This window comes from Arachis ipaensis, chromosome B4 (assembly GCF_059453495.1).
Source record: "Arachis ipaensis isolate K30076 ecotype BB chromosome B4, ASM5945349v1, whole genome shotgun sequence".
In the NCBI taxonomy this organism is placed as follows: Eukaryota; Viridiplantae; Streptophyta; class Magnoliopsida; order Fabales; family Fabaceae; genus Arachis; species Arachis ipaensis.
Genome location: NC_142439.1, coordinates 84,599,372 through 84,620,187, shown reverse-complemented (window position 1 = coordinate 84,620,187; position 20,816 = coordinate 84,599,372). Strand labels below are relative to the sequence as shown.

Genomic DNA, 20,816 nt, shown 5'->3' with positions numbered 1-20,816 from the left:
TCAGAATGGACCATCCTGGATATATTCTATGATGGTCTGTCTGAATTAGCTAAGATGTCATTGGATACTTCTGCAGGTGGATCCATTCACCTAAAGAAAATGCCTGCAGAAGCTCAAGAACTCATTGACATGGTTGCTAATAACCAGTTCATGTACACTTCTAAAAGGAATCCTGTGAATAATTGGACACCTCAGAAGAAGGGAATTCTTGAAATTGATACTCTGAACGCCATATTGGCTCAGAACAAAATATTGACTCAGCAAGTCAATATGATTTCTCAAAGTCTGAATGGAATGCAAGCTGTACCCAACAATACTCAAGAGGCATCTTCTGAAGAAGAAGCTTATGATCTTGAGAACCCTGCAATAGCAGAGGTAAATTATATGGGTGAACCTTACGAAAACACCTATAACCCCTCATGGAGAAATCACCCAAATCTCTCATGGAAGGATCAACAAAAGCCTCAACAAGGCTTTAATAATGGTGGAAGAAACAGGTTTAGCAATAGCAAGCCTTTTCCATCATCCACTCAGCAACAGATAGAGAATTCTGAGCAGAATCCATCTAGCTTAGCAAATTTAGTCTCTGATCTATCTAAGGCCACTATGAGTTTCATGAATGAAACAAGGTCCTCCATTAGAAATTTGGAAGCACAAGTGGGCCAGCTGAGTAAAAGGATCACTGAAATCCCTCCTAGTACTCTCCCAAGCAATACAGAAGAAAATCCAAAAGGAGAGTGCAAGGCCATTGATATAACCATCATGGCCGAATCCAAGGAGGAAGGGGATAACGTGAATCCCAAGGAGGAAGACCTCCTAGGACGTCCAGTGATCACTAAGGAGTTCCCCTCTGAGGAACCAAAGGAATCTGAGACTCATCTAGAGACCATAGAGATTCCATTGAACCTCCTTATGCCCTTCATGAGCTCTGATGAGTATTCTTCTTCTGAAGAGAATGAGGATGTTACTGAAGAGCAAGTTGCCAAGTTCCTTGGTGCAATCATGAAGCTGAATGCCAATTTATTTGGTAATGAGACTTGGGGAGATGAACCTCCCCTGTTCACCAATGAACTAAATGCATTGGATCAACTGAGACTGCCTCAGAAGAAATAGGATCCTGGAAAGTTCCTAATACCTTGTACCATAGGCACCATGACCTTTGAGAAGGCTCTATGTGATCTTGGGTCAGGAATAAACCTCATGCCACTCTCTGTAATGGAGAAACTGGGAATCTTTGAGGTACAAGCTGCTAAAATCTCATTAGAGATGGCAGACAATTCCAAAAAATAGGCTTATGGACAAGTAGAGGACATAGTAGTAAAGGTTGAAGGCCTTTACATCCCTGCTGATTTCATAATCCTAGATACTGGGAAGGATGAGGATGAATCCATCATCCTTGGAAGACCCTTCCTAGCCACAGCAAGAGCTGTGATTGATGTTAATAGAGGTGAACTAGTCCTTCAATTGAATGAGGACTCCCTTGAATCCATCATCCTTGGAAGACCCTTCCTAGCCACAGCAAGAGCTGTGATTGATGTTAATAGAGGTGAACTAGTCCTTCAATTGAATGAGGACTCCCTTGAGTTTAAAACTCAAGGACATCCTTCTGTAAACATGGAAAAGAGGCACAGTAAGCTTCTCTCAAAACAGAGTCAACCAGAGCCCCCACAGTCAAACTCTAAGTTTGGTGTTGGGAGGCCACAACCAAACTCTAAGTTTGGTGTTGAACTCCCATATCCAAACTCTAAGTTTGGTGTTGGGGAGTCTCAACAATGCTCTGAACATCTGTGAGGCTCCTTGAGAGCCCACTGTCAAGCTATTGACATTAAAGAAGCGCTTGTTGGGAGGCAACCCAATTTTTATTTATCTAATTTTATTTTTATTTTTATTGTTCTTTCGTGTTTTATTAGGTTCATGATCATGTGGAGTCACAAAATAAATAGAAAAATCAAAAACAGAATCAAAAACAGCAGAAGAAAAATCACACCCTGGAGGAGGATCTTACTGGCGTTTAAACGCCAGTAAGGAGCATCTGGCTGGTGTTTAACGCCAGAATAGAGCATGGATCTGGCGTTGAACGCCACAAACAAGCAGCATCCTGGTGTTCAGATGCCAGAAATGCACACTGAGGAAGAGCTGGCGCTGAATGCCAAAAACAAGCATCTGGGCACTGAACGCCCAGAACAAGCATCAATTCGGCGTTTACACGCCAGAATTGCATGCAAAGGCATTTTACATGCCTAATTGGTGCAGGGATGCAATTCCTTGACACCTCAGGATCTGTGGACCCCACAGGATCAACTCAGCATCTGTGGACCCCACAGGACCCCCACCTACCACCACTCATTCTCTTCCCTCTTCTCAATGTTCATCCTCTCTTCCCAATAAACACTCTTCCCCAAAACTCTTCACCAATCACCTCAATCTCTCTTCCCTATCACCACTTCACCACTCACATCCATCCACTCTTCCCCAAAAACCTACCTCATAAACTCCAACTACCTTCAAAATTCAAACCAATCTCCCACCCCAAACCCACCCTATATGGCCGAACCTTAACCCCCCTCCCCTCCCTATATAAAGCCATCCCTTCTTCCTCATTTTCACACAACACAACATTCTCTTCCCCTTCTTGGCCAAATACACCTCTCCCTCATCTCCTCCATATTTTCTTCTTCTTCTTCATCTATTCTTTCTTCTCTTGCTCGAGGGCGAGCAATATTCTAAGTTTGGTGTGGTAAAAGCATAAGCTTTTTGTTTTTCCATTACCATTGATGGCACCCAAGACCGGAGAATCCTCTAGAAAAGGGAAAGGGAAGACAAAAGCTTCCACCTCCGAGTCATGGGAGATGGAAAGATTCATCTCCAAAGCTCATCAAGACCACTTCTATGATGTTGTGGCCAAGAAGAAGGTGATCCCCGAGGTCCCTTTCAAGCTCAAGAGAAATGAGTATCCGGAGATCCGACATGAGATCCATAGAAGAGGTTGGGAAGTTCTAACAAACCCCATCCAACAAGTCGGAATTCTAATGGTTCAAGAGTTCTATGCTAATGCATGGATCACTAAGAACCATAATCAAAGTAAGAACCTGAACCCAAAGAATTATCTCACCATGGTTCGGGGAAATTACTTAGATTTTAGTCCGAAAAATGTGAGGTTGGCGTTCAACTTGCCTATGATGCAAGGAGATGCATGCCCCTACACTAGAAGGGTCAACTTTGATCAAAGGTTGGACTAAGTCCTCATGGACATATATGTGGAAGGAGCTCAATGGAAGATTGACTCAAAAAGAAAACCGGTTCAACTTAGAAGACTGGACCTTAAGCCTGTGGCTAGAGGATGGTTGGAGTTCATCCAGCACTCCATCATCCCCACTAGCAACCGATCTGAAGTTACTGTGGATCGGGCCATCATGATTCATAGCATCAGGATTGGTGAGGAAGTAGAAGTTCATGAAGTCATCTCCCTTGAACTCTACAAAATAGCCGAAAAGTCCTCCCCCTTGGCAAGGCTAGCTTTCCCTCATCTTATTTGCCATCTATGTTACTCAGCTAGAGCTTTCATAGAAGGAGACATTCCCATTGAGGAAGAGAAGCCCATCACTAAGAAAAGGATGGAGCAAACAAGAGAGCCCACTCATGGAGCTCAAGAAACACGTGAGGAAGCTCATCATCAAGAAATCCCTGAGATACCTCAAGGGATGCACTTTCCTCCACAAAATTTTTGGGAGCAAATCAACACCTCCCTAGGAGAATTAAGTTTCAACATGGGACAACTAAGGGTGGAACATCAAGAACACTCCATCATACTCCATGAAATTAGAGAAGATCAAAGAGCAATGAGGGAGGAGCAACAAAGACAAGGAAGAGACGTAGAAGAGCTCAAGGACATCATTGGTTCCTCAAGAAGGAAACGCCACCATCACTAAGGTGGACTCATTCCTTGTTCTTGCATTCTCTGTTTTTCATTTTCTCTATGCTAAGTGTTTATCTGTGTTTGTGTCTTTATTACATGATCATTAGTGTCTAAGTGTCTATGCCTTAAAGTAGTGAATATGAATCCATCACCTCTCTTAAATGAAAAATGTTTTAATTCAAAAGAACAAGAAGTACATGAGTTTCGAATTTATCCTTGAACTTAGTTTAATTATATTGATGTGGTGACAATACTTTTTGTTTTCTAAATGAATGCTTGAACAGTGCATATGTCTTTTGAAGTTGTTGTTTAAGAATGTTAAATATGTTGGCTCTTGAAAGAATGATGACAAGGAGACATGTTATTTAATAATCTGAAAAATCATAAAAATGATTCTTGAAGCAGGAAAAAGCAGTGAATACAAAGCTTGCAGAAAAAAAAATGGCGAAAAAAATAGAAAAAAAAAAAGAAAAAGCAAGCAGAAAAAGCCAAAAGCTCTTAAAACCAAGAGGCAAGATCAAAAAGCCAATAGCCCTTAAAACCAAAAGGCAAGGGTAATAAAAAGGATCCCAAGGCTTTGAGCATCAATGGATAGGAGGGCCTAAAGGAATAAAATCCTGGCCTAAGCGGCTAAACCAAGCTGTCCCTAACCATGTGCTTGTGGCGTGAAGGTGTCAAGTGAAAACTTGAGACTGAGCGGTTAAAGTCAAGGTCCAAAGCAAAAGAAGAGTGTGCTTAAGAACCCTGGACACCTCTAATTGGGGACTTTAGCAAAGCTGAGTCACAATCTGAGAAGGTTCACCCAGTTATGTGTCTGTGGCATTTATGTATCCGGTGGTAATATTAGAAAACAAAGTGCTTAGGGCCACGGCCAAGACTCATAAAGTAGCTGTGTTCAAGAATCAACATACTGAACTAGGAGAATCAATAACACTATCTGAACTCTGAGTTCCTATAGATGCCAATCATTCTGAACCTCAATGGATAAAGTGAGATGCCAAAACTATTCAAGAGGCAAAAAGCTACAAGTCCCGCTCATCTGATTGGAGCTATGTTTCATTGATAGTTTAGAATTTATAGTATATTCTCTTCTTTTTATCCTATTTGGTTTTCAGTTGCTTGGGGACAAGCAACAATTTAAGTTTGGTGTTGTGATGAGCGGATAATTTATACGCTTTTTGGCATTGTTTTTAGTAGAATCTAGTTACTTTTAGGGATGTTTTCATTAGTTTTTATGTTAAATTCACATTTTTGGACTTTACTATGAGTATGTGTGTTTTTCTGTGATTTCAGGTATTTTCTGGCTGAAATTGAGGGACTTGAGCAAAAATCAGATTCAGAGGTACAAGAAGGACTGCTGATGCTGTTGGATTCTGACCTCTCTGCACTCAAAGTGGATTTTCTAGAGCTACAGAACTCAACATGGCGCGCTTCCAATTGCGTTGGAAAGTAGACGTCCAGGGCTTTCCAGCAATATATAAGAGTCCATACTTTGGCCGAGTTTAGACAACGCAAAAGGGCGTTGAACGCCAGTTCTACGCTGCAGTCTGGAGTTAAACACCAGAAGCACGTCACAAGCCAGAGTTGAACGCCAGAAACACGCTACAAACTGGCGTTCAACTCCAAGAATGACCTCTCCACGTGTAAACTTCAAGCTCAGCCCAAGCACACACCAAGTGGGCCCTGGAAGTGGATTTATGCATCAATTACTTACTTCTATAAACCCTAGTTACTAGTTTAGTATAAATAGGACTTTTTACTATTGTATTTGACATCTTCGGATCATCTTATGATTTTTAGTTCATCTTAGGATCATATTGATCACGTTTGGGGGCTGGCCATTCGGCCATGCCTGAACCTTTATCACTTATGTATTTTCAACGGTAGAGTTTCTACACTCCATAGATTAAGGTGTGGAGCTCTGCTGTTCCTCATGATTTAATGCAAAGTACTACTGTTTTCTATTCAATTCATCTTATTCCACTTCTAAGATATCCATTCGCATCCAAGAACATGATGAATGTGATGATTATGTGATGCTCATCATCATTCTCACTTATGAACGCGTGTCTGACAAACACTTCCGTTCTACATGCAAACAAGCAAGAATGAATATCTCTTAGATATCTAATACAGGGGACCGAGTCCGAGATATTAGAATCTTCGTGGTATAAGTTAGAACCCATGGATGGCCATTCCTGAGATCCGAAAAGTCTAAACCTTGTCTGTGGTATTCCGACTAAGATCTGGGAAGGGATGGCTGTGACGAACTTCAAACTCGCGAGTGCTGGGCGTAGTGACAGACGCAAAAGGAGGGTGAATCCTATTCTAGTATGATCGAGAACCTCAGATGATTAGCCGTGCCGTGACAGAGCATTTGGACCTTTTTCACAAGAGGATGGGATGTAGCCATTGACAACAGTGATGCCCTTACATAAAGCTTGCCATGGAAAGAAGTAAGACTGATTGGATGAAGATAGCAGGAAAGCAGAGGTTCAGAGGAACGAAAGCATCTCTATATGCTTATCTGAAATTCTCACCAATGATATACATAAGTATCTTTATCTTTATTTTCTGTTTATTTATTATTATTTTCAAAAACTCCACAACCATTTGATATCCGCCTGACTGAGATTTACAAGGTCACCATAGCTTGCTTCAAGCCGACAATCTCTGTGGGATCGACCCTTACTCACGTAAGGTTTTATTACTTGGACGACCCGGTGCACTTGCTGGTTAGTTGTGCGAAGTTGTAAAGTTATGTTTAGACCATGGTATTGTGCACCAGTTTGTTGGCGCCATTACCAGGGAGAGAACGAACAACAAATTTTACAACCTGAGTAACAATTTTGCATTATCAGTGAGAAAGAAGGAAGAAATAAGGAGGGAAAAGAAAAAGTAGGATTTGAAGGAGGGAAAGATAAGATATGTGGCAATTTTAGGTTGAGCTGTGCGGCGCATGCAACACGGCCGCGTGGGGCACGCGTTCGTGTGGATGCACTTCAAGTATGGTGACGCGATCGCGTCGGTCAAGCAATCGCGTGACCCATGTTATGCTTCTGGCGCGAGTGCAGCCTCGCGCCAGCACAACTCTCTGTTCAAATTAATTTATTTGCCAAAATTGGAGTGGCGCGATCGCGTGGGTCACGCGATCGCGCCAGTGTGCTTCAGAAAATGGATGACGCGGCCTCGTCGGCGATGCGGTCGCGTGATAAGGATTGTGCTTCCAGCACCAATCCAGCACCACTCTCGCACAATATTTCATTGTGCACCCTTTTTACGTCGAAAACTCAAGGCACGCGGCCGCGTGGGGCACGCGGTCGCGTGGGAGGCCATTATCCCCATGAGACGCGGACGCGTCAGCGACGCGGTCGCGTGGGTCGATTGGTGCCATTGGCACGCCTCTAGCCACGCTCCAGCGTGACTCTTTGTTCATTTTTATTTTTCTTTACTCTCCTTGCGATGCGGACGCGTCGCTGATGCGATCGCGTTGCTTAGCAAAATTTTTTTTTTTTTTGAAAAATAGAAACATGTAAATGCAGATGCACAAAAGTACTAATAAAGAGAAGAGTTATTGAATAGGAGAAACTAAAAATAAAGAAAAAAACAATCATACCATGGTGGGTTGTCTCCCACCTAGCACTTTGCTTTAACGTCCGTAAGTTGGACGCTCCACTAGCTCAATCTTCTGCTATGTGAGGATCTTCCAAGAGGAAGATCTCAAGCTCCTTGTTTCTCTGCATCTTCTCGCCATGGTATAGCTTCAGGTGTTGTCCATTAACTTTAATAAGTTCAGAGCTTGAAGGATGGCTTAGGTGATAAACTCCGTACGGTTCGGCCTTTTCTACTCTGTATGGACCTTCCCATCGTGATCTCAACTTACCTGGCATGAGCCTTAATCGAGATTTGTAAAGGAGGACGAAATCCCCAGGTTGGAACTCTTTCTTCTTGATGTGCTGATCATGTACAGCCTTCATCTTCTCCTTGTATATTCTTGAGTTCTCATAAGCTTCTAGGCGAAGGCTCTCTAGTTCCTGCAGTTGCAACTTCCTTTCAGCTCCGGCTTTCTCAATTCCCATCTTGCACTCCTTAACTGCCGAAAAGGCTCTGTGCTCTACTTCAACTGGGAGATGACAAGCTTTTCCATAAACTAAGCGGAAAGGACTCATCCCAATGGGTGTCTTATATGCTGTTCTATATGCCCAGAGTGCATCTTGTAGCCTGGTGCTCCAGTCTTTTCTATAAGGCTTTACTATCTTTTGTAAGATATGCTTAATTTCTCTGTTTGACACCTCGGCTTACCCATTAGTTTGGGGATGGTAAGCTGTTGCAACTTTATGAATTATCCCATGTTTCTTCATTAATCCTGTTAGTCTCCTGTTACAAAAATGGGTGCCTTGATCGCTCACGATTGCTCGTGGTGATCCGAAGCGACATATAATATGGTTTCTCACAAAGGAAACAACAGTGTTAGCATCATCAGTACGGGTAGGAATTGCTTCCACCCATTTGGAAACATAATCCACAGCTAACAATATATAAAAATATCCATTAGAATTTGGAAATGGACCCATGAAGTCAATGCCCCAAACATCAAAAATTTCATAGAAAAGCATAATTTGTTGAGGCATCTCATCCCTCCTGGATATATTACCAAATTTCTGGCATGGGAGACAAGATTTACAAAACTCAGCAGCGTCTCTAAAAAGAGTAGGCCACCAGAATCCACAGTCTAAGATCTTTCTAGCTGTTCTTTGAGGGCCAAAATGTCCTCCACTCTCAGATGAGTGACAGGCCTCTAAAATGGACTGGAATTCTGATTGAGGCACACAACGTCTAATTACTTGGTCAGCGCCACATCTCCATAAATACGAGTCATCCCATATATAATATTTAGACTCGCTTTTCAGCTTGTCTCTTTGATGCTTAGAAAATTTTGGAGGAAATGTGCGGCTAACTAAATAATTAGCTACAGGTGCATACCAAGGGACTACCTCAGATACTGCTTGCAGGTTATCAAAAGGAAAATTATCATCTATAGGAGTCGAATCATCCTTAATATGCTCAAGGCGACTCAGGTGGTCTGCCACTAAATTCTGATTACCACTCCTATCCTTTATTTCTAAATCAAATTCCTGTAACAGTAGTATCCAACGTATAAGTCTTGGTTTGGACTCCTTTTTAGCTAGTAGGTACTTTAAAGCTGCATGGTCCGAATACACTACTACTCTAGTAACAAGTAAATAAGCTCGGAATTTATCCAGAGCAAAAACAATAGCAAGAAGCTCTTTCTCAGTGGTAGTATAATTGGACTGGGTAGTGTCTAAAGTCTTCGACGCATATGCAATAACAAAGGGATCCTTACCTTCACGCTGAGCCAGCGCTGCTCCTACTGCATGGTTGGAAGCATCGCACATGATTTCAAATGGCTGGCTCCAGTCTGGTCCTCTCACAATTGGAGCTTGAGTCAGAGCAGTCTTCAGCTTATCAAACGCTTGTTTGCAATCCTCACTGAACTCGAACTCAATATCCTTCTGCAGTAATCTGGATAAGGGAAGTGCTACCTTACTAAAGTCCTTAATAAATCTCCTGTAAAAACCTGCATGGCCAAGGAACGAATGAACTTCCCTCACAGAAGAGGGGTAAGGTAAACTAGAAATAACATTCACCTTTGCGGGGTCTACAGAAATGCCATTATTAGATACCACATGTCCCAATACAATCCCTTGTTTTACCATAAAGTGACATTTTTTAAAATTTAATACAAGGTTTGTATTAACACATCTATCTAACACTCTAGATAATCCATCCAAGAAAAGGCTAAAAGAATCACCATAAACGCTAAAATCGTCCATAAAAACTTCCATACAATCCTCAATAAGGTCAGAGAAAAGACTCATCATGCACCTTTGGAAAGTAGCTGATGCATTGCACAAGCCGAAGGGCATTCTCTTGTAAGCATAAGTCCCAAAAGGACATGTAAAAGTAGTCTTTTCCTGATCCTCAGGAGCTATATGAATCTGGAAATAACCTGTGTAACCATCTAAAAAGCAATAATGTGATTTACCTGACAGGCAATCCAGCATTTGATCAATGAATGAAAGTGGGTAGTGATCCTTACGGGTAGCTTGGTTGAGACGCCTGTAATCAATGCAGACTCTCCAAGCATTCTGAACTCTAGTCGCTATGAGCTCTCCATGCTCGTTCTTCACTGTAGTGACTCCAGACTTCTTGGGCACCACATGTACTAGGCTTACCCATTCACTGTCTGAAATAGGATATATGATACCTGCTTCCAATAGTCTGGTCACTTCCTTTTTGACAACTTCCAAGATGGTGGGATTCAATCTTCTTTGGGGTTGACGGACAGGTCTTGCTCCCTCTTCTAAAAATATTCTGTGCTCACATACTTGAGGGCTGATTCCTACTATGTCTGCCAAACTCCACCCAATTGCCTTCTTATGCTTTCTCAGCACATCAAGTAACTGCTCTTCTTGTTGAGAAGTAAGTTCCCTTCCAATAATAACTGGAAACTTCTGCTCATCTTCAAGATAAGCATATTTGAGATGTGGAGGGAGGGGTTTCAATTCTAACTTCTGATCATGGGCAGGCTCTGGATTATCTGGAGCTTGTGAAAATGACGAAGTGCCCTCATTGTCAGTTAAAAGGGTCCCCACATTTGGACCTTGTCCAGTGTGCCTCTCTTCTAACTCTTCCTTGTGAACTTCAGCTACACTTTCATCTATGACATCAAACTGGAAGATAGAACGATCTTCTGGAGGGTTGTCAATGACTCCATTCAGATTGAAGATTACTATGCGGCCATCTATTTCAAAGGAGTATGTTCCTGAAAAAGCATCCAATTTGAATTTTGATGTCTTCAGGAATGGTCTTCCAAGTAGGATTGATGATGGCTTATCTGAATCATTATGGGGCATCTCCAAGATATAAAAATCAGTGGGAAATGTAAGCGCTTTAATGTTCACCAAAACATCTTCAGCAACTCCAGCCACTGTAATAATGCTTTTATCTGCTAACACAAAACGAGCTGCCGACCTTTCTAAGGGAGGGAGCCTCAAAATATCATATATAGACAAAGGCATTATACTAACACATGCTCCTAAATCACACATGCAATCATAAATTACTACACCACTAATAGTACAGCTAACTATACAAGGACCTGGATCACTACATTTTTCAGGTAATCCTCCCATTAAAGCAGATATGGAACTACCTAAAGGAATAGTTTCTAATTCATTAATTTTGTCTTTATGAATACACAAATCTTTTAGAAACTTTGCATATTTAGGTACTTGCTGAATAACATCAAAAAGAGGAACAGTTACCTCGACCTTTTTGAATATTTCTACCATTTTAGGATCGGGTTCCAGCTGCTTCCTGGGCTTCCTTGCAAGTTGTGGAAATGGAATAGGAGTAGTGTTTTCTGTAGTGTCTGTGCCTTTTGGTGCTTTCTTTTGTGGTTGAGCTATTTCTTCTCCAGCTATGTCCTGTATGTCCTCTTCCTCCTCAACATCTTCTATTTCTACCACCTCTTCAGCTGAGGCGTGTTCTGGTGGGCTTGGTTCCTCCTGGTTCCTCTCCTGCAGAGTGGTTCCGGACCTTAGGGTGATGGCATTAATGCCTCCCTTTGGATTGGGTAATGGTTGAGAGGGGATTCCAGTGGAGCTTGAAGGTTGGTTACTGGAATTTTGCGTTGCTCCAATCTGTGAGACAAGAGCTTGCAAAGTAGAGGTCAGACCGTTCAAAGTGGCATTAATACTATTCATGATGTTATTTTCCATGGTCTGCTGTCTTCGCTCAAAAGATTGTAGTAACTCTTCATTAGGAGATGAAGAAGAATGAGTGAATTGAGAGGTCTGCTGATGATTGTGTTGTGGTCCTTGGTTTTGCCTCAGGTGAAGTGCTTTGTAAGGTTGATTCTGCTGCCTGTTGTTGTTATTATTCCACCTTTGATTTCCCTGATTATCTCTGCCTCCTCTGTTATTGTTGTCCCTCCAATTTTGGTTAGAATTGTCCTGCCATCCATGGTTATTATTTCCACTTTGATTGTACCCTTGGTTGGGGCGGTCATAGAAGTTATGAGTGTATGCCACCATGTTGTCTTCTTGTTAGAGCTGCGGGCATTCATCAGTATAATGGCTATAATCAGCACAGATTCTACAAACTCTCTGTGGGACTAGTTATTAGTTTTGCTGTGGTTGAGGGGGTTGAGCTTGCTGAGCTTGTTGTTGATTCAATTGCATCTGCTTCAGCAAGTTGGTCATCTCACATATACTCTGAGCTCGAGCCGCAGTCTCTCTGTTAGAGGATACTTCTGCAACGGCTTTTGAACGGCCTTGCTTTTGCCTGTGGTTCCTAGTAGATTCAGCTAAATCACTGATCAATTGCCATGCTTCATCAGTGGTCTTGTACTTCTTCATAGACCCATTGCTGGCACTTTCCAATGTGGTCTTATCTTGGGGCCTCATACCCTGTGTGATATAGCTGAGTAACACCATCTTATTAATCCTATGGTGGGGGCATGCTTCTAGAAGATTATTGAAGCGCTCCCAGTATTCAAAGAGAGACTCATTGTCATCCTGAACAATAGTGGAAATATCCTTCCTCAGTTTATCAATAACTTCAGATGGAAAGAATTTCTCCAAAAACTCCTTTCTGAGTGTATCCCAGTTGGATACATTTGCTAGAGGTTGAGTGTAGTACCACTCTCTTGCCTTTCCCTCAAGAGAAAATGGGAAAGCTTTCAGCAAAATTGAAGTTTCATCAGTACCATCACGCCTGACAGTGGAACAGGCTGCCTGGAAATCTCTCAAGTGCTTGATGGGCTCTTGAGCAGGTAAGCCATGAAACTTGGACATCAAATTTAGCAGTGCGGTCTTTATTTCAAAATCTGTAGCTACCGCTGGATGATGCGCTTGAAACGGTTGCATTGTAAAATCAGGAGCTCCTTCCTCCTGGATGGTAACTCTCCTAGCTGCCATGTCTCCGGCTCGTAAAACAACCGAATTAGTAGAACGGGGGCTGGTTTCTTCCTCAACTGACGTTTCAGATTCGTCTTCAGAGAGGACTAACCGACGCTTAGCTCGCCTTATTCGTGAAATAGTCCTTTCAATTTCAGGATCGAATATTGGCAAGTTGGGGTCAGGTAGTGAACGCGTCATTTGACGAAAGAAACATGCAGCTCATAGTAAAAACAATAAAATAAAATGCAAATGCATAAATTCTAATTAAAAACTTTAGCACTCTATTGCAACTCCCCGGCAACGGCGCCAAAAATTGACGGAGCACAGAAGTTGGTGAATTAAAAATTATTAAAATAGTTATGTTGTAAGTATAGTTCTTAACTCACCGAAAATCTGCCTATCAATTTAGAAATATGTCACAGAGAATTTAAAGTAAAAATTATTGGGAGTTTGAGTCCCAGGTCGTCTCCCACGAGTTGCAGAAAAGTGTGCTATTTTATTAATCAGATGTTTCCAAAGAAACTGAGGTAAGTAGATGGAAAATTAAATTGAGAAAATTAAATAATATGAGTAAAAGCCTTGAGTGGGAGTTGATTAGTTGGAATCTCTATTATTGATGGAATGATTTCAAGATTAATTGATAATTAATGGTTGTTCTGTTTAGTTATCCTTTACTAGGTAAAGGAAAGTCAAACGAGTTGGAATGCTAGATCTGTTCACGAGTTGCAACCCACTTAGTTCAAAGGGATTGGTGTTAGTGACTAGATAGCAATCCAACAGTTAACCCAATTACAAATTTTCTTTCAATCCTTCCAACTCAAGAGTTCCTTTCAATCAACTCCCCATCAAGTGAGGGAACTACTCGCTCATTGTAATAATAAATCCATAACACATGAAAGGGAATTAAAAGAAGACATGATTATTGGAAATTAAAATGAATTAAAAAAAAAAGAAATAACCCTTGTATTAAATAATCATAAAAGTATTCAATTGACAAAATTGAGCAAAGCAAAGAACATGGAATAATAAAACCAAGTTAAGAGAACGAACTAGAATGACGAAGTCTTGATGAAGTACTAACTCTTCTCAATGTTCCAATGCTAAGACCAATTGAAAATTAAATCCTAAAAACTAAAGAAAAAAAACCTAGAGGAGGAGTAAAACTCGATCTAAAACTGAAAACTGTGTAGAATGAATGTTGTCTTTTGTTTCTGCATGTTCTCTGGCTCTACTCTGCTGTTCCGGGCCGAAAACTGGGTCGAAATAAGGTCCAAAATCACCCCCAGCGAGTTCTGCAGATTATGCAGATCGCACATGTCACGCGATCGCGCCACCCATGCGGACGCGTCATTCGCGCTTTTCCTTGCCACGCGTTCACGTCGTCCATGCTACCGCGTCACTTTAGCTCTTCCAATCCGCGCGGCCGCGTGAGCCATGCGGCCGCATCACTGTGATTTGCTCTCCTTCGCGCGGTCGCGTGAGCCATGCGACCGCGTCACTTCTCGCTGGTTATCTCCTCAAATTCTTGTATTCCTTCCATTTCTGCCAGCTTCCTTTCCAATCTCCAACTCATTCATGCCCTGTAAAGTCTGAAACACTCAACACACAGATCACGGCATCGAATGGAATAAAGGAGAATTAAAAATACGTAATTAAAGTCTCTAGGAAGCAGTTTTCAAACATGTAATAAATTCAGGAAGGAATTATAATTGCATGCTAATTTAATGAATAAGTGGGTAAGGATCGTGATAAAACCACACAATTAAATACAATATAAACCATAAAATAGTGGTTTATCAACTTAACAAGAATTTATCCTATTTCGTCATCTCCAATGTTGGAAGAAGGTGTAAGTTATCTTCCATAAGAGAAAGTCAAACAAGACTAGTTAATCTCAATCCAAAATTCCTAATCAACTTACTAATGGAATTAGCAAGAGATTAGAGTCAATGGAAATCATATTAACCAACAACTCTAGATTGCCCACATGAGTTGGGTATTCATGACTCAAGATTACCTAATTACTCTTTCCAAGCCAAGAATGCTCAAGATCTACTCTAACATCCAACCAAGCATTTTGTCAAACACTTGGGAGGCATAATAGGAAAGCATAGTAAAAGTGCAAGAAATATAAAGCTACCAACTATCAATTGTAAGGAAAATGAGATTCACAACTCAAATCAACAATAAAAGAGCATCAATCATCAAATTGCATTAAAAGGGATTCAAATTCAACATGAGTGCATGAACATAAAAGAGGCATAAAAGTAAAATTAACATCACAAACTAAGAGAATGAAGGTGTAGAAGCAAGAATTCATAAAGGAAACAAGAAGAGAACATGAAATCGGACCTAGATCTAAGAGAACTTAACTTAATCCAAACCTAATTCTAGAGAGAAGAGGAAGCTTCTCTCTCAAGAAAACTAACTAAAGGCTCATCATGACTAACTAAGTACTCCCCCTTGCTCAATCTTCAATTCTGAATCAAATACCCTCAGAAACAAGTTGGATTTGGGCCTGGGCAGCTCAGAAATTGCCCCCAGTGTTTTGCGTTTAAGCAAGTCACGTTCGAGCATCGACGCATACGCGTGGGTCACGCGTGCGCATCACTTGGCGATTTTCCTATCCACGCGTATGCGTCATGTGCGCGTACGCATCGCCATGCAACTTCACTTCCACGCGTGCGTGTCTTCTGCGCGTGCGCGTGGGTTGATGTACTCCAAATCCTTGTTTCCTCATGCATTCTCCACTTTGTATGCTTTTCTCCTCATTTCTTCCATCCAATACTTGCCTTATGGACCTGAAATCACTCAACAAACACATCAAGGCATCGAATGGAATTAAAGTGAATTAAAATCACCAATTTAAGGGCCTAAAATGCATGTTTTTACACTTAAGCACAATTTAAGAGAGAATTACAAAACCATGCTTTTTCATTGAATAAATGTGGGAAAAGGTGATAAAATCCCCTAAAATAAGCACAAGATAAACCACAAAATTAGGGTTTATCAAACCTCTCCACACTTAAACTAAGCATGTCCTCATGCTAAAATCAAGAAAGAAGCAAAGGGGTATCAACATTTATTCAATGCAAACTAACTATATACAATCTATCTATATGCAATCTATCTACATGAATGCATCTACTTGGTCAAAATAAGTCAACTTACAAGAATACATATATAAGTACAAGGGCTAAAGCCATAGCAGTAAATTCAAACCCACAATTGAATTGAATTATTGAAAGATTTTACAAACTTGCAAGAATAGATGATCATGGGTGGAAACATGTAATTAAGCGATCGAACCCTCACCAGATGTGTATCCGCTCTATTCACTCAAGTGTATAGGGTTGATTCACTCAATTCTCCCCTAATCATGCTTTCCAAGATTTATTTTTCATCTAACAATCAACAATTATTCCATGCATGTATACAAATATCATGAGGACTTTCCATAGGTTGTAATGGGACTAGGGTCAAGGTAAGGATGCATATGGTCAAGTGAGCTTGAGATTTGAATCTTTGATTAACATAAACTTCCCACCCAACCTATATAACAACCTATACAATTTCAAAGCTAACTTAACTACCCATTTTTCACTTTTTCACACACTCATGCATTCTCTTTTTTATCACCACACATATTCATTGATTTTTATTGAACTTTACTTTGGGGTATTTTGTCCCCTTTTTATTGCTTTTCTTTTTCTTTCTTTTCTTTATATATATATATTTTTTTTTCTTTTTATTTTTCTCATCATTTTTCTTTTCAAACTAAAATATATATACAAGAGCTTCAATGTATACGATTTAAACATAATTGATACATGAGTATGTACCCAATTTTCAAGATTTTCAACCAAAATTGCAAAATATACTTTTATCCCTACCCAATGTACCCAACTTTCCCAAAATTAAGTAATGAACACTCTCACTAGCCTAAGCTAATCAAAGATCCGAACAAGAGACATTTATTATTTTTCGCTTTTAGGCTTGTAATGTGCTAAAATTAAGAACAAATGAGTTAAGTATAGGCTCAAAATTGGTTAACAATTGAAGATAAAAGGTAGGCTATTTGGGTAAGTGAGTTATTTGAAACAATGGTCTCAATCATATAAGTGCATGTATACACAAAATAATGGACATAAAGAATCAAACAAATCAAAGATTACAATCATAGGAAGAGAATAATGCACACAATAATGAAAGTAAGTGGTTATATATGATGTAACCACACAATTAGGCTCAAGTCCCACATGCTTGTGTTCTTAGCTCAAAAATCATGTTCCACAATATATGTAGTTCAAGCAAGTTCAAAAAATTTTTTTCCCCAATCAATTGGGGTACCTTATAGATAAAATCCTTGAAAATTTTCATTATTTTGACTAAGCTTATTATATAGATGAAAAATAGGAAAGTGCAACAACAATTCCTAAAAGACCTAAAAATGAAATGCAAAAGTATTGGGATTAGAAACCTGTCACCCAAAGGTGTCGACTGGTCGGACGACCTCCCCACACTTAAAAGTTTGCACCATCCTCGGTGCACTCAATGATGAGCAAGGGGGTACGGCGACTTTTCGAGTTGCCACCCTCAGCTGGCGGATCAACCGGTGCTCCGTGTTCTTTTTTTCCGCTTCTATTTTTGCTTATGGTGCATCAGTCATGAAAAATATAGAATAACACCGTAAGATGAGAAAATAAAAAGTAAGGAAGCGTAAATTATTGGAATGAGGTAACCCACTAGAATGGAGTGAGTGAATTAGTGTGACATTAATTTAAAATAGGTGTGTGCATTCTAAGTTGCATGCGGTTTAGAACACACATACTAGCTTTAAAAGCTATATCTCAATTATACAAAAGAAAGCATACACTTCACTCAATCTAGTGTGCTTGAGATACTTTAAAAGACTTGTAGGTTAAGGCAACCAAACAAGTAGTGAAGAAGCATAAAAGCATTCAAGAAAAAATCAAGCAATTTTTTAAATTGGATTATGAACGGACATTGATTGATGTGTAAGTAAACTTAGTGGACAAAATGGTATATGAAACTTACACAACAATCAATGCCACATATTGACCTAAGTGACATAGAGGTGGGAGACATGGATGCCATGGAACTTAGAAAAAGAATATAGAAATAAAAAATCAATCACATAGCAAGCATGGCCCACAAAGCTTAGAAAGCTAAAAAATATGTCACTTAGGTAAGCTTTCGATCCGATTTCACAATTCCAAAATCTCAATGCATGAAATAGGTGATGTCAATAAAGGTAAATCACAAACAAGCATCGCCTAAAAAAAATGCAATGATAATATACAATTGCCTAGCGATGGATGATGAATGCATGGTGGCCAAAACATGCAATTCAAAAGAGTTAAGAATCTTAAAGGCAATGTAACATGTACTTAGTTTTTACGAATGTTAAACCTGAAAACTGAAAACCAAGTAACAAATTTTAACCTCAACAAAGAAATCCAACAATGAAAAAAATAAAAACAATTATGCTAAAATAGAATTCAGTTAATAATAGGCAGCAAGAATTAGCAACAAAATGAGTAATCCAACACTTATAATGAAAAGTAAAAGTTAGACAAAAATTAAACTAACTAGCTACTAAAAGAAATGGTGTTATATGGTGTTTGGTAGTGTTGGATGATGTTTAAAGGGTGGAAAGAAAAGAAGAGAGAAGAAGGAAAGAAATGAAAAGAAGAGAAGAAAAGAAGATGGTTGATACAGGGCAAACCACGCGTACGCGTGCATGACGCGTGCGCGTGGAAATGACGAAATGGGGACGACGCGTACGTGTGCAGCACGCGTGCGCGTGGATGGGTTATTTCGAGAGCGACGCGTACGCGTGACCAGCCTTGCATGAAAGGCACAGTGCACGCGCGCTGTTCGTGCAACCCTCGGGAAGAATGGCTTGGGGGTGAAAATATGCAATCCACGCGTACGCGTGCATGACGCGTGCGCGTGGATGGTTGGTGATGAGCGGATAATTTATACGCTTTTTGGCATTGTTTTTAGTATGTTTTTAGTAGAATCTAGTTACTTTTAGGGATGTTTTCATTAGTTTTTATGTTAAATTCACATTTCTGGACTTTACTATGAGTTTGTGTGTTTTTTTGTGATTTCAGGTATTTTCTGGCTGAAATTGAGGGACTTGAGCAAAAATCAGATTCAGAGGTTGAAGAAGGACTGCTGATGCTGTTGGATTCTGACCTCCCTGCACTCAAAATGGATTTTTTGGAGATACAGAACTCAAAATGGTGCGCTTCCAATTGCGTTGGAAAGTAGACATCCAGGGCTTTTCAGGAATATATAATATTCTATACTTTGCCTAAGTTTAGATGACGCAAACTGGCGTTCAACGCCAGCTCTCTGCTCAATTCTGGCGTCCAGCGCCAGAAACAAGTTGCAAAGTGGAGTTCAACGCCCAAACTGGCACAAAAGCTGGCGTTCAACTCCAAGAATGACCTCTCCACGTGTAGACTTCAAGCTCAGCCCTAGCACACACCAAGTGGGCCCCGGAAGTGGATTTATGCATCAATTACTTACTTCTGTAAACCCTAGTAGCTAGTTTATTATAAATAGGACCTTTTACTATTGTATTAGACATCTTTGGATTATCTTTTGATCTATTGATCGCGTTTGGGGGCTTGCCATTCGGCCATGCCTGGACCATTATTACTTATGTATTTTCAACGGTAGAGTTTCTGCACTCCATAGATTAAGGTGTGGAGCTCTGCTGTTCCTCAAAGATTAATGCAAAGTACTACTGTTTTCTATTCAATTCATCTTATTTCGCTTCTAAGATATTCATTCGCACTTCAACCTGAATGTGATGAACGTGACAATCATCATCATTCCCTATGAACGCGTGCCTGACAACCACTTCCGTTCTACATTAGATTGAATGAGTATCTCTTAGATCTCTTAATCAGAATCTTCGTGGTATAAGCTAGATTGATGGCGGCATTCATGAGAGTCCGGAAAGTCTAAACCTTGTCCGTGGTATTCCGAGTAGGACTCTGGGATTGAATGACTGTGACGAACTCCAAACTCGCGAGTGCTGGGCGTAGTGACAGACGCAAAAGGATAGTAAATTCTATTCCAGTATGATCGAGAACCTCCAAGATGATTAGCCATGCAGTGACAGCGCATCGGACCATTTTCACAGAGAGGAATAGGATGCAACCAACGACAAGGGTGATGCCTCCCGACGATTAGCCGTGCTGTGACAGAGTATTTGGACCATTTTCCCGAGAGGATTAAAAGTAGCCATTGGCACCGGTGACATCCTTACACAAAGCCAGCCATAGAAAGGAGTAAGACTGATTGGATGAAGATAGAAGGAAAGCAGAGGTTCAGAGGAATGAATGCATCTCCATACGCTTATCTGAAATTCTCACCAATGATTTACATAAGTATTTCTATCCTTATTTTAGTATTAATTTCGAAAACTCCATAACTATTTTATATCCGCCTGACTGAGATTTACAAGGTGACCATAGCTTGCTTCATACCAACAATCTCCGTGGGATCGACCCTTACTCACGTAAGGTTTATTACTTGGACGACCCAGTGCACTTGCTGGTTAGTTATGCGAAGTTGTGAAGATATGTTTAGACCATGGTTCTGTGCATCCGTTTTTGGTGCCATCGCCAGGGAATCAATTTCGAACAATAATTCACAACCTGAGTAACAATTTCGCATACCAAGTTTTTGGCGCCGTTGCCGGGGATTGTTCGAGTTTGGACAACTGACGGTTCATCTTGTTGCTCAGATTGGGTAACTTTCTTTTCGTTTTCTTTTCAAAAAGTTTTCAAAAATCTTTCAAAAAAATCTTTCAAAAAATTTCTCCTTTGTTTTCAAAAAAAAAAAGAAAAAAAATAAAAATGTTTTCAAAA

General features: G+C 40.4%; 1 non-coding gene across 1 annotated transcript; it reads left to right on the top strand.

Moving 5' to 3' along the window:
* The first annotated feature begins 12,445 nt into the window (after positions 1 to 12,445).
* On the top strand, positions 12,446 to 12,552 carry LOC148568189 (small nucleolar RNA R71). The gene has a single exon (XR_015882918.1). It is a non-coding gene; the product is annotated as a small nucleolar RNA R71 (small nucleolar RNA).
* Positions 12,553 to 20,816: the final 8,264 nt, after the last annotated feature.